We start from the raw sequence: 15,650 nt of genomic DNA, 5'->3' as shown, positions 1-15,650 counted from the left end.
ACCTGGTTTTGTGTAGGAGTCACTTGCGTTCACTGAGCTAGAATTATCCCTCTGTCCCTATCTGTTTACTAACCCCTCCTCCCTTCAAGAAAAGAGTATGCGAAAGTGACAGCTTCACAAGGCACCTGAATAAGAAGTCCACAGATTACTAGAAGATAATAGGGTAATGGATAGCTATTTAACATCTGAATAGGATATTAACAAAAAGATTGTGAGGAAATGGAGTGCCACAATATACTCTTTTCCCAAGTGCATATTTACTTACCATTGAATTAAAAATGATAGAGCATTGTGTGAACAGAAGCCAGAATCATTCTGCTTGTAAGAGGAGTCTGGCCTTAAGGAAAGTAAAGAGAGAGAACATTTTTAATGTGTAGAAATTTAAATAGAAAAACGTCACAAAACATTAAAGTTCACTGCAGTTGCCGAACAATTATACAGTTATAGTAAATCAATAAATACAACTGAGAACAAAACAAGAGGGAGATAGAATACAGGGACTGCAAGTGATATCAAATCATACAGTATGGAGTAGTGTTGAACGTAAGAATGTGAATGAGGAGACCGTCTTTGTTTGCACATTATAGGATCTGGAAATGTGTAGAAGTAGGGTTATTAGCAGAAGCTGTGTGAAACTTTCCCTCGACAACAAACACAACTATACGTTAGGTTGGGAATGTTCCATGTCTAGAGGCACTCAGAAATAGATGAGGTAAAAGTTTAAAATTAAATTATAGCTAAGGCACTCCCCTTACTTTTATTTTGTGGTGATCAACTTTATTAAAGATATAAAAAAGGCATCCTTGAGTTAGGCATAACTTAATTTGCAGCCTTCTGCTGAGCTGCAGAAAGATCATAACAGTATTAAACACAAGACTCTTTCTCTTTCTTTTTGTCATACCTATCTCCTATATGACTTTGTGCAACGCATTTATAGTCGTATTCTTATCAAGTGGGCGTGTGGAGGCATTCACTGTGCTTTTACCAGATTCGTGAAAATACAGTTTAGTGTGCAACAGTTTGTTTGTCAGAGCGCTGAATTCCGTGGGGCCTATGTACAGAGCATATTTTATATTTAGAAAGGGTATGCAGTTCCTTAAGGGGATGGTTTGTTAGTGAGGTCAATTCTCAAATCCGTCGATATTGATTGGACTGAAAGAACCTATAGGTAGGGAAGGGGAGTTCCCATATTCGGAACTAATGCCCTCACACACCCAGCAAGCTAGGTGTCATGCTTCATCATCTGGGCCTGCTCCTCGTCGGGCCGGCGGTGCAATGCCCGACGGGCACCCGTGAAGGGGCTCTTTAGCGGAGATCTTTTGTTCCTTGCCGTTGAGTGCGTGGGTGTGAGGGGCCTGAAGGAGTGTAGATGAGTAGAGTGAGTTAAAAAAGGCTGGATAGTCTGTTGAATGTGTTTATTTAGGACAGCTGTCCACCTCATTAAAAAGTTAGAGGAAGATGGACAGTTAGTGTGACTTGTATTTGTCTCTAACTGTCTCCTACTCTAGTGGTCGACATGTTTCATGCCCTCATGGCATTTCGTCAGGACCCGTGTGTGTTTCTATCTACAGTGTACAGAGGGTGATACTATCCCTATCTGGGTCTGGCACCACTAAGGTGTGCCAATCGTCGCAGTGGAGCAACCTAGAGTGACAGGTATTAGTGCTTCAATCAGCTCTTGGCAGTATCACAGGCTAGCCCATTAGCTATAGTTTCATGTTGCCTGAGGTGGTTCGTAACCTACCCGTCACCGCCAGTGCTGGTAGGAGATATAGTCTATCCGGGGCATGTATGCTGGACCTCTTGTAAAAGCCCTTCTGTCCTCCCCCTTTTGTTAATAGAGCCTATGTACAGAGCACCATTTATTGGTGTTCAGAACTCACCAGAGTGGTGCTTTTCTTCTCACTCAGGACACTGTGCCTGAGTGTCGATTGGAGGGCCAAATAAGAGTGTCTAAGGAGTAGCGCATGGCATGCGCTGAAAACGACAAGCAGTGGTAGATGATGTGTGGAGTGTTTTCTGTAATTATGATGTGTAATGGTACAGTTGAGGAACATACACACCACATGTGAGGAGCCGAAGAATTAAAGAAGAGATTACGACCCGGAAAAGGAAAACTAGGAAATAAATAAATACATATATTTACCTCTTGCTCGTGTTACTTTTTGTTCTCAGTCTCTTTTAATTATATTTATAGTGCCATTTCAGAATCCCCACAAAATAATTTTTCTTCAGGTGTTTTTCTACAAGGCCTCCAGTAATTTCACAGACGCTATCAGCTTAGAAAAATGAAGATATAGCAGATGGCACTTTCAAGAAAATGAGCTGGTCAGAGGTTTGCCTCATGAGGTGAGGAGCACTTCAGAGCCTACAGCAGGTTAACTAGCATATGCTACTGTTCACTTTCTCCAGACCAAGCGGACTGGAAAAATTAAACCCCGGTCCCGGAGGTGTAGAACGTGGTTACTGATGATAAAGGAATACAAGTTTTTGCATTAAACTATCATCAAAACGAGTCAAAGTGTCTCAGAAGACGATAAAGCTTTATGACAGAAAAAGACCGACATCTCTTACGGATGTTCAACAATTCAGAAAATCCACATATGCTGTGTAAATGATTTGACGACACCCATGTTTGTAGTTAAACTGCCCGAACGTTATATTATATTTCAAAGTGACAGAATGAATCATTTGAACTAAAAGCAGAACTGATTAAATGAAATATTCCTAATCTCTTCTTGTTTTAGGGGCAGACGGTAGGTAGGATTTATTTATAGTGTTTATTCATTGTGTTTTCTTAGCTACAGCAATATATTATTTCATTCAGAAATGTTGTGATGGTACAAAGGGCAAAACGTTTGGATTATTTATATATGTACTGAATTTAACACATTGGTGATGATGATATCTGAGAATATCCGGATGCAACTAGCAAGGACAAGATGTATCTGGAGGACACAAAAACACTAAGGGGCTTATTTACAAGCGCCTTGCGCCGCCGGTACTTCACTTTTCCCCATGTTATAAGTGGTGCACCGGCGGCGCAAGAGGCTTCTAAATAAGCTCCTAAGGGATAATTCTGACCCTGGAAAAGCTGGCCCCCCTCTGCCACTCAGGTGGTGGGCTGGCCCCCCTGTTCAAAGATACGTGGCAACTTATTGGGGATCGCTTTGCTGACAAGCGAGGGGACAATACCAGGGCTGCATAGTCTTGATTCCTCCTCATAGCACTTGTATCTAGCACCAAATGCTCTATATGATACTTCATCTCACTCTTGCATGTTCTTAATCAACCCTAACTTTTCTATTTCTGCCTGTTTTTCTGTCTTTCTCTTCCTACTCCATTCCTCCTTTTGTGTTTTCCTCTCACTTGCTCTGGGTCAAATTCTGATAAGGAATAATAAGTGCCATTCCCCAAAAATCAGTGCCAGTGGGCCCCAACTGTGACCTCAAATTAAGCACTAATTGTGTTGCTTCAATATATGCATGTAAAAGGCTCATTCAGTTACTCCTTTATAAAATACCTCTAATGTGTTCCATGACTGGTGTGTGGGCGTAACGCCCACTTGATTCTTTTTTGTGCTCTGTAACGCTGTTTGCTGTATTTGCTGACTCAAATACAAAATTAAAAGAGACTGTGTTACTTTCACTGCAGGATAGCCAACTTGCCTGTCTTAACCCTTGTGATTCAAACTATTATATTTCTATTTGTTCACCAGTTTTCTGCCCTCATGTTTCCTTCTGGATAGCAAAGTGTGAAACTTAGAATTTAGAAGATCTGGGAAGTATGAAATAGCAGCTTATTGAGGCTCGATTAAGTAGTAGGCCAACATTAAGGACAGGACAGGGCCAAGCAAATAAGAGTTCAGGATTATATAACCCAACACTTCCGGGACAGCAGAAGCACAAGAAGGGGAACAATGTTGCCTTACAACTTTCTTGGTTCTATGGCTCCCACTCATATTTGTTTGTTCAACTTATCGGTCCCAGTACGTTTGTTATTTTTGCCCATCGCTCTCTATTTGCATGTTTCCTTGTCCTTCAAACTCCCAATTGTGCTGCTTCACAAGATCCTTCTTTGAGGTCCTTCTGTACCAGAATCCTCTTGGTTTAGCTGCTACTATCACCTCCTTGTGCCTTTATCACTGGTGTTGTGGTGCCCCCGAGAGAGAGAGGTGGCTCCTGGTACATCTGGGGTGACTTTTGGAGCATCAGGTAGGCCAACACTACTCGGTAAGGAGGTTCCCATACGTTCAACCTAACTATTTACCTCTACTCATCTGGAAACTGTTGCTCATATACATTAACACAAAATCTGCTGACTAAAAGACCAATAAAGAATAACGCTTGCACAATTCATTGTACAAGGCATCTGAGTGGCAAGTTGTGTATCCTTTTTCTTTTTTACCCTCTCCCTTTCCATGAATTCACCATTTTACCCATAAAGAGAATGCGATGACTGAGGTGAAACCATATACACCCAGGCCCTCACTTATGGGGATTTGTCATAGGGCAGTGCAGTAAGTCACCTTCCTGTGCTGCCCTATGCCAAACTCAAAGGGTAGTAATGCAACATATTCCTGTTTTTTCCCCCTGTGCTGGCACCATTTCGGCAGCCTAGAGCCAACGCAGGCGCACTGGACCATGGTGTGTTGTTGGCAGGATTGTTTTTGTGCAGAAAGGGGCAACTGCCTAGATAAATACAATTCTGAGTGGTGTTTACCTCTTTCTATGTGTGCTGCAGAATGCAACAGACATAGAAAGAGGAAAAACGAGGAGAAATAGAGATATTTCTCCTTGTTCCGCCTCACCTCGGGAGGTGTAAGATTTTGATGCATTCACAGGTTTACTAGTCCTTGGAAATCTTGGAATGCATCAAAAACCATGAGTGTTGAGTGGCAACAACCACCACAAAGCTCATGGAATGCCTCCTTTGCTCAAAGTATGGCGACACAGCTATTTGTGATAGATTGCCTTCCTCAAGATTTATGAGGCCACTCAAACCCTGTTCTGTAGCAGAAATTGTTACTGTATCTTTTTGCCTACTCTATAAAATAAATAGCATTACAAACAGGCATACACAATGTTATTTTAAGACATTTAAATTATATATCACTATTGTTAACATAGATAACAAACCGACATATTGAAAACATGTTAAGTTATCAGGCACATTTAGAAAGAACACAAATTTGTTTGTTAGAATCACTCCATGCATTTCATGATTAACACAAACTAAAATGTGTTTTTTTGCTCTCAGAAGGTGCCATTTCACAGCGTGGACTTTTTACTAGTTATGAGTATTGGTAAGTCTTCAGCACTCCAAACACTACAGAGGAATGTTTTTCCTCATGACACTATAGAGGCAAATAGCTTGGATTAGAAAAAACCCCATGAAGGATGCACATGCTAGTATGTCAACTGTAAAGAGCAGGTTTTATGGAAGACATCATTGTCAGTATAACTTTACTTAACTTCTAGTTCGAAAAAAGGGACGAAGAACTGGACATATATATATATATACTGCTTTAAAGTAATATTATCAAGTTATTCAATTCTTTGTAAAAAAAAAAAAAGGTGCATATTAATACTGGTCACCCTTCTCGCGCTGAATGACAACATATATTCTGTAGATGAACCAAATCTATATTTCTGAAACAAGCACTAGTACACTATTTCCTATATTTTCTATAACTTCAATTCCAGAAACAATATATAGGAAATATTTAAGTTCCTTGGCAAAATCTCTTTGAATGTAAGACGTGCCATTACAGGTAGTCCAACCGGTCCCATTTCTTAGATACCCTGTAATATGGCCTGGTGTAAAGGTGTGTCCTTCATGAGAAATGATGCCAACAGTAGTGTCAAGTGTAACCTTTTATAAAAAGACACCTGACCATATTTGAAGTTTGTAATTTCAGAGTTTACTTTCATGCCATCTGCTCTACATCATTGTAACATTAGGATGACATATGTTCTATTTACCGTAACAACTAAACTTGAAAGTACTTCTGCTCTACAATATAAACGTGTATTGCTTTTCACAGCGTTTTTCATTATGCATTTGAATGAAACTGATTTGCAATCTGGTATGTCTACATACACAAATTGTTCTGCGCCAATGTCAATTCTGGAAGAATGGAGACAATATACACATTATTTTCCTTCAATGGCCTAAATAGAGTTGACAGTGCTCTACATAGTGGCTCAACTCCAGTCTCCAAAATTTTCTGCAGAGGTGGAATAAACTTAAATCGAACATTTACCAATAAAGTTTACGTCAGATAAATTAAAAAATTAGGATCATTCCATATCTGTTACTTAATCCAATTGTTTTCTCCTTTTTTTCTTAAAAAAAAAAAAAAAAAAAAAAATTATTCATTTTGTTTTTAAATACCAATCGGTCCACCCCAAACCCTCTCCCCACCACCCCCCGCCTCAGACAGAGAAAACTTCTATACAACAAACAAAATTGATCAAGTGTAGTACATTACGTCATTTCATATGTGTAAAATAGAAATCCTCCAGAGAGCATGTCAGTACAATACAACCCTGTTAAAGCACAGCCAATATGGCGCAGATAAAAATCCTAAAGTAACACGTGCAAACTTCTTCTTATAGTATAAAAGCCATTTTTCACCTGAACAAACCACGGGTGAAAATGGGTCCATCATATCCCACTTTGGTCTTGAATCCATGTGCTCAAGGGATTCTAGATTTTCATACCTTTTCGGTGTAAGTGACTACCTTTTCGTTTATATATAGCCATTTCCCAACTATACATTGCTAATAACCTGGTGAACCATTGCTAAAAAACAGGTGCTCTGGGGTCCAGCCAGGTGGAGGCAATACACATCCTTAAAACCGCCACAGAGATAAAAATCAATTCATGTCCTATCCCTAAAAGATTTGCTTCAGAGATCCCTAACAAAATTACATCCTTTGACAGTATTATTTAGCACCTCCGATAAAAAAATCTGCTATATAATTTTTACAAAACATTACATGACACAAAAATATGAATTATATAAGCATTATGGAGTGCACATCGTGGACAAAATGTTTCCTTTCTAGCCCCCCATTTTGCTAATTTGTCGCGCGTATAATACAAGAAGAAACATGTCTTATAAAACTTTTCTTGTAGTCTAGTGGACATTAAGATAGATTGTGACAACTCATACGCATACAAAAAAGTCCCATATGAAACTCCCACTTTCAACTACCACTTTTGGGAACACTTGGCCAGATTCTCCGGCATAACATCATTTATAAGATCATATATCTCCACGATAGAGCTTACTTTGTCTTTGACTATTCTTTCAAGAGTATCCACTCTTTCAAACTTTCGTAAGAGAAAATCTCTGATCTGGAGAAACTTTAAAAAATCCCTCGAACCAAGAATATATTCCTTTTTCATCTCCTCAAAGGACCAGAGTCCTGAAGAGGAAAAAAAACAGCCAATCTGATCAATTCCTGCCCTGATCCACTTTCCCATTAAAAAAATCTCTAAAAAGCTCAGGAAGATTATGATTATTAGATATGGGTGTATAAAAAGATAATCTACCAATTCCCAGGGCTCTACGTGTAGCACTCCATACTTTAAAGGCACTAAAAAGAGTTTTAAAACAAACTTTGCGAGGCATGCAGTATATACTATAGTGTGGAAGCTTTGTGGAAGCTCCACCCACTCTCTGCCCATTGGCTTTTGTCTTAAATGCTGCCTTCCGATTGGTTTGAGGCTTGCTAGTCCCTCCTCATTCATCATTTGTATCCTTCCACGGCTATTGGCCCCTTTTCTCCTAGCACTATCTTCTTTTAGTCCTCGTCTAGTGCAGCAGCGCGCATGCTTTGCCATCGCTTTGCAAAGCATGCAGTATATACTGTGGTGTGGAAACTTCGTGGAAGCTCCTCCTACTCTCTGCCCATTGACTTTTGTCTTAAATGCTGCCTTCCGATTGGTTTGAGGCTTGTTAGTCCCTACTCATTCTTCATTTGTATCCTTCCATGGCTATTGGCCACTTTACTCCTAACACTATTTTCTTCCCTGTCTCCCCACCCCATCGCCCCCTCCCTCAGTCTGTGACTTTTCAACCTCCCCTGCCCCTGCCCCCCACTCTCGTTCGTGTTTTCTTGCGTGCCGGCACTTCCGTTTTCATCTTTAGTATTGCCACCTTGAAATATGCGCGTTCAAGATGCGTGCTGTACAAAAACTTACTGTTACTTTAAATATAATAAGACTCTAGGCAACATTCGGGGTATGCATGGCAACTGACGCCTCTTAGTTCACAAATGGCATTGTTGTCGCGCAGGAGGAGCGGCAGTGTTTTAACTCATGCTTAAAACAAGCACTTTTAATAACTTCCTCTCAATTCAGTGCTATGATCTTGTGTACTGAGGTGACGCGCTAAAGAAATGCACCTTTGTGAATTCTGAAGAGACATTATCGCACATTTACATCATGTTTACTGTATGATTAACATGCCGATCATTTTCACGTCTTGCCCACTGGCTCGTATACGCTTGGCTCTTCTCCGGCTGGCTCTACCTGCTAATTAATATATTGGCTTGCGCACCTCTAACAAAGAGAGATAAATAGATACATGACAGTGAGCCCGGTAGATGGTAGAAAAATAGACTGGTGCAGACAAACAGACAAAGTCAGTCTCCATTGCCTCACGTCAGAATCATCACTTTTAATAACCTGGAAATCTGCCGGCAACTCCCGCTTGCCCCAACCTCATCCCCCTCACCTATTCTTAGCAGAAGCGGCAGATTCTGAGCTGTGCCCTGCTGGTGCAGAGGAGCACGGCAGAGTCTGTAGAAGCGCTAGGATCTCTAGCCTCTCTGGGCAGGCACCTAAGCCTTCTGAGTGCCTTCACACTCAGGATAAATGAATACATTTTGTTCTGTGCTTTAGTCGCCCCTCTGTGATCACTGTCTGGTAGATGAACCTCTGTGTTAATAAACACATTCAAAGAGGTGGTTGGTTACAAACAAACAACAGCCACAATACCGTACGTTTTGAACGTGTAGTTAAATAACTGCTCATCGAGTACCTCATTGGCTGATCATTCCATGGCACTACCAAAACTACATTTGGACACATTTGCTCAACTGTAAAAGACTCCCTTCTATGGGTCATTTAACAACTCAGGGCTTTGGGGTAAGGTAACCTACTTTGGATGCTGTGTAAAAGAGTAAATACCAAAATGAATGCAATGAAACTAAGCAACCAGTACTGTCTAAAACACTGTGAAAACTGACACGCATTCTGGCATTTTGTTTAGTTAATGTCGATTTCCTCATAGATGCGAGTAAAGTACTCTTAATATCATAATGAAATCTGCACTCTTTTAACTAATTTTGACAACTAGGCAATTAATACATTTTCATGTACCCCCGAAGCCCCCCTGCCCCCGCCCCATTGGCAAACTTCATTGCCTCCCAGTGTTTTGGCGATAACCAAGACGCAGGATAGTGAGTCAAATAGTCCAGAAAATGAAAGAGAAGCCGGGATTCAGATTCACATGCTCTGATTCCGATTGCATTGTTTAGTCTGTAAGCACTACTTTTATCAATGAGTTTCGCATTATTAAAGCACCACAGTGTGCATGTGTGGCGACACTTCATCCATGAGGTACGTGCCAAGCAATTGTTGACACAATCCACACTGCGTCTTTTTCAATATATTTATGACGAAGTGCAGGACATTTCCAAGGGGTTTTGCATTCTACATACATTCACTCCAAAAATAAAACGTGTAGGTAAAAAAGAAATTGCCATTTACAACGTCAATAGCTCTAACTCACAAATGCAAGAGCTATTTGCATTGCAAATGCTTGTTTATAGTCACTGTCATGTAGTTGACGCCAGAAACATCCTCCAGTCTCACTTCCCAACATAAGTTCAAATGGGATGGGGACTTTATCAGTTTGTGTGTTATCTGTATTCGTCCTGAACACCTTGCGACTATAAATCAATGTAGAAGCCCAATAGTATAATTTCAGGTTCGGGAGAGCCAACCCTCCTTATCCCTTGGTAGAGTAAGAACCCTAAGGGCTCAACGAGGTCGCAAATATGCCCATATGAACAGGGAGAATATATTTTCCATTGCTTTGAGCCATTGAGGCTGAAATTCTAAACAAATGGTCCTAATAAGATATAAGATTTTCGGGGAAAAGAGCATTTTTGTTACGTTACACCTACCACCTATAGATAAGTGCAGATTATTTAACTGTGCAAGATCTTTTTTAACGCTCTCTATAAGAGGCACCATATCATCTTTAACCACATCATCTAGTCTGGAAGATATACTAATACCAAGATAAGTGGCCTTTTCGACCACCCGTTTATCTATCATCTTGACCTTATCATAGAGGACAACCTACGTCTTGTCTTGATTCAGAACATATCCAAAGATATGCCTGAACCGCTCAGCCTCATCTTCGATTACCATTATGGCAGAGTTTGGATCTGCTGTAACCAAGGCAATATCGTCTGCATAGGCCAAGGTCTTAGTTTTCCAGTTCTGTGACCATATTGCCAGTATGTGCATATTATTTTCTAGTCTGCGGATAAAAGGGTCAATAAAAATCCCAAATAGCAGTGGTGAGCAGGGGCAACCCTGCCTAGTCCCACGGGAGATTGAAAACATTTCTGAGAGTATACCGTTTACCATTACGGCTGCCGATCGTTCGACATATAATGTTTTGACCCCTTGAATAAAACCATCCCTAATACCGATACTAGACATTGTGGTCCATATATATTGCCAGGAGACCCTATCGAAGGCTTTTTCTGCATCAAACAGAATAAGAGCCAGAGGGTCTCCTGCAACATTGGTGATATTAAATAACGCTATTATTCTCTGGATATGTTCTACAGTGGAACTCCCAGGAACAAACCTTTGTTGGCCTTCTGAAATAAACTTATGGATTAAGGGTGCAAGTTGACTGGCCTCTGCCATGACCATCTTTAGTCAGAGAAAATAACTTTTCCAAAGCATCTGGGGACAAGCAGCCTGTCTCCAAGGTTTTCTTTTGGAGTTCGCTCCCTCTGGACGAACATTGTCTTTCTTACTTGCCATATCGGATGTTCTATCACCCCTCTCATCATTTGATTTATCAATGTTCACATTGGGGAAACAATTGTCATTAATTGTAGTTTTCACCACCGGACAGGAGTATGAAGATGCTTCTACAATAGTGTTATCACAGTTCCCCAGCCAAGGGGTCATAGTTTTACCAAGAGGCTTCTCAGGTACTTCTCTTTGATTTATAGTGGTGTTGCAATATCGGTTGGATTGTTCACTAGGCTGCTCTCCTTCCCATTCACATCACCATTACCTTGACTTTTTTACCTCTCGATCCCAGCTTTTTACTTTTCCCCATGTCTAGGGTCAAAAACATACTCAAGATGGAAGGTTGCAACCTCCCTAACTTTCCGGGCACTTTCAAGCATCAGGAATTTGTCTTTTCATGAGGCTCAATTCTTTCACTTTCTGGTTTGTCCACCTTGCTGGCATGAGGTCTCCTTTCCTGCCCTCTGATTTGGAGTCTGCACCTTCCCATTGTGGCAGTAAGGAGGAAGTAGCAGGCGCCGCTGTCCGCGATTTCCCCTTTCCAGGGGCAGCCATTGCAACTGACTCTGTCATCTGCATTCCAAACTGCGAAGTGTTGCTGTTTCCAGGTAACCAAGATGAGCGGAAGCCATAGACATGCCCGGCCCGTGCTATTGCCGCCAGCAAAACACACAAGATGATGGACGGAATGTTGCACATTGGCAAAACATTCACCCCCTGTCACAGATCTAGGTTTAATCCATTGTTATTTTGCTCACCACGCCACCCCAGTTCAGACATGGCCATATGCAAATGAGTCTTGACCCTGTGCCTCATGGGAACAGTTCAGCCCGAACTGCCAAGCCATGTCTTCCCTGGACCGGAATCAAGCATCCTAGGACCGGCCAGCAGCAGCCGCATTAGAGCCTCACAGCGTCCATAAGAGAAGCTCTTCTTTCCCCTGCATGAGCATGTTCGGTGCCAGACTCGTAGGTCTGTTGGGGTGGGCCCATGGAGATCATCTTGGAGATCACCAGTCAAATTACACCCCCAGCGTATAATACAATCCGTAATACGGAGAAATTTCCAGTGGGAGAGGAGAGAGGTAGGTGGTGGCCACACTCAGATGCCATACTGTCCCCCCTATTGTTTTCTCCTGATGCTTCTCTGCCTGTGTAACTTTTGTGCCTTATCTACTCAACTTAAACTGCTGCCATAATGTTCATGAATATCTTAAGCGACTCTTCATTAGGTTGTGCTATATATCAGTGGAATCACTTCATTACTGATCCATTGCATCTTTTACTTCATTTGTTGCTATTGATGCCTTATTTTATATAATAGATAGACCAAGTCGATCTTGTCTATCTGTCCCTTAAATCTGATTCCCTTGAGAACTCTCTTTGGCAACTTCAGCTGCTAATATTTCCTCCTATTGAATATCACTGTTTTCTCCTGACGTTTCTCTGCCTGTGTAACTTTTGTGCTTTTGTATTTACTCTACTTAAACTGCTGCCTTAAAGTACATGAATATCTTAAGCTAATCTTCATTAAGTTGTGCTATAAATCAGTGGAATCACTTAATTACTGATCAATTGCATCTTTTACTTAATTTGTTGCTATTGATGCCTTATTTTATTTTATAATAGATGGACTGAGTGGATCTTGTCTATCTGTCCCTTAACTCTGACTCCCTTGAGAACTCTCTTTGGCAACTCCAGCTGCTAATATTTCATCCTATTGAATTTCACTGTTCAACATTTTCATGTAAATGAGAAAGACTGGACACTGAATGTTGTCTTTTATTGCAATGAAAACATCCTGATAACAGGTTTACTGACCTAAAAGTAATTCCACACTATAACAAGGTTTAAATAGATTCAGATGAATCATGGAAAACATCTCTTTTTATTCTGTAGTTCTACAACTCAGTTTTCAATGATTAATGAAACTTGGTTATTGTGTCTATACAAGTCCTATGCATACGCATGTGACTAAAAAACAGTACAAAACAATTTCTGTTGATCAAGAATGAAGACAATGATGTCATTTTTTGAATTTTTGCTTTTAATGTTGTGTTTCTTAGAAAGCCAGTCAACACGTGTTTCGTCAAAAGGGTGTTAAACCCTTGACTTCTTCAGGGCTGGAAACAACATGGACAACAACGTGTGTCACAAATATGTTTTCTAGATGAAAAGCAGTACAAAACAAACACCTTCAGAAGTAATTACATTCAAAGGTGTACCAGGGGTGTTCCTGACAGTGGAGAGAAGTTTGACATTGTGCATCACGTGGGATTCAGCATTGAAGGAGTTGCAGCTGACAATGGATAGAAGCAATAAGCCAAGAGGAACAAAGGAAAGGTATGCAGGCCTAATGCAGAAGCACACTGGCTGCCCCTTCACAAAATGGCCACCAGCCACATGGCCAGGTGACATCAACAAGAAAGGGAAGACAGATATTGCAGGCCAGTGGCAAAAGCACACTGGCTGCATTCACAAAAAATGGCCACCGGCCACATGGCCAGGCCACAACAAGAAGAAAGGGAAGACAGACAAGGCAGGCCTATGGCAGAAGCATACTGGCTGCCTTCACAAAATGGCTGCCATCCACATGGCCAGGCAGGCCACAACAAGAATCAATAAGCCAAGAGGAACAAAGGAAAGAAGACATGCAGGCCTATGGCAAAAGCAAGCACACTAAGTACCACCACTACAAAATGGCCACTAGCCACATGGTCACTCACAACAACAACAAGCAGGAGGCCTGGAAAACAATGAACTAAAGCAGGCCTGTATGGACACAGACTTTACAAAATGGCCCCTGGCCACACGGGGAGGCTCAGCCAAGGCAAATGACAGCCCACAATTACAAAACACTCACACATTGGCCAGACAACGGAGGCATGCTAAACAACAAAGCTTTAATACAACAAAGCCAAAAACAAAAATCCACGGGACTAAAAAATGTAGTTGCTTCACAGGGCTAAAAAAGGTAGTTGTTTTATGCACCCATTAGTAGCTCTGGGCCTACTCAGACTACTGGGCTAGTGAATTAAATACATATTGCAAATTGATTTCAAAAGTTGTAGAAAATGAAGTGAACTGTGCAACATGTTTCCTTCATAAAAGAAGAAACATTACTTACAAAGAAGCAACTAGGCCCCTAGTGAAACTACAGGCCACCCATCACAATAATTTGTTTTTTAAAACAATAAAAAGTACAACAAAATGTAGGTGCAATGCCCCAATCAAGCAAACAACACCCGTTTTCAAACTTACTTGTGAAATCTCAAATTCAAAAGTCCTCAAATCCAATGATATATGATGTAGCAGACAAAAAGAAGGATCCTTCCAGCTCTAAATCCAAATGAAAAGTGAAAAGGAGAATGACAAAGTACTGGAGGGAGCCTGCTGGACAAGAACAGGAAGTTGGAGACTCTGGGGTACTTCCTTCCTCTTAAAATAATAAGTAAATAAAGAAAAAGGACTCCTTGTATGACAAAAGTACAGCCAAATGTCAATCTGAGGAGTTTTTTAAATCCAAATCATCATTGTTGATGCTGCTCAGGAGAAAACCTTCTCCAGATTGCAAATTCTGCGTGTTCGGGATTGCGATCTTCACAAAAACTCCGCCGGAAGTCTAATCGCACGCCCGAATGACGTGTTCAAGATCGCAAACTCTTTGGGACCATGTTGCTACCCAGCAAATCTCGTAGCGCTTGTGAATGGATAGGAAATCTTGTCGGCGATCACAGGCACCTTGTAAGTTGCTCCTGTGCATGCGAAAACAAATTTTGGGCACGCAAACACCCAAAAACCTTCTCCTTTGCGCAAAGTGGCGTTTTTTGGCAACTACGCGTTCTATGTGGAATGCAGAGTTGCCAAAATCCGCAAACTCCGCGAGCCGGGCAGAGTTCTACACCCAGTGTTACGAAAAATACATACAACCTAAGAAGATATTGTATAGTTTTAGTTTGAAATCGCTTTCTTACAGAGAGATAGACTCTTATGAATGTGTAGACCGGTTAAGCTCAGCTAGTTTGTTTTCTAAATCTAGAAGAGTTCTATGGGTGAGTTTAGGGCTTGCTGATACTCATAACAGAGTACTGAAGTATTTTCCTGAAATTCAATATCTTGCAGAATTTGTGCCACACAGTACAGATATTCTGAAAAATACATACTATCCAAGAAGAAGACTTCATCTGGAAAGGATGTGTCTTTATGAAATACTTCAACATTGTACTTTCAGGAGTAAAGTCAGTGAAAACATAGATGAAGGTACATTTTCTGTGGCTGGATATAAAGGATGTTTGGTGAGACGTAACAAAGGAAATGTAATCAACCATCAAAAGCCAAGTTGCCAAAGTCCAGACAAAAGAGAGTTTTTCTATTTAGCCTTGTTACAGTTGTTTAAGCCATGGTGAACTGAAAGTGAGCTACTTGGACAATTTGACTGTTATGAAGATGATGTGAAACAACAGCATTGAGTGCTCTGTGTTTCCAGTGCATCTTCAAATGTTGAGAGATGAGATTGAACAAGAAGAAACAATTGCTGCTGAGATAACAAGAAAGAGTTCTCAAAGTAGTCAA

This window comes from Triturus cristatus, chromosome 2_2, assembly GCF_964204655.1.
Source record: "Triturus cristatus chromosome 2_2, aTriCri1.1, whole genome shotgun sequence".
In the NCBI taxonomy this organism is placed as follows: Eukaryota; Metazoa; Chordata; class Amphibia; order Caudata; family Salamandridae; genus Triturus; species Triturus cristatus.
This window is presented reverse-complemented; position numbering follows the sequence as displayed.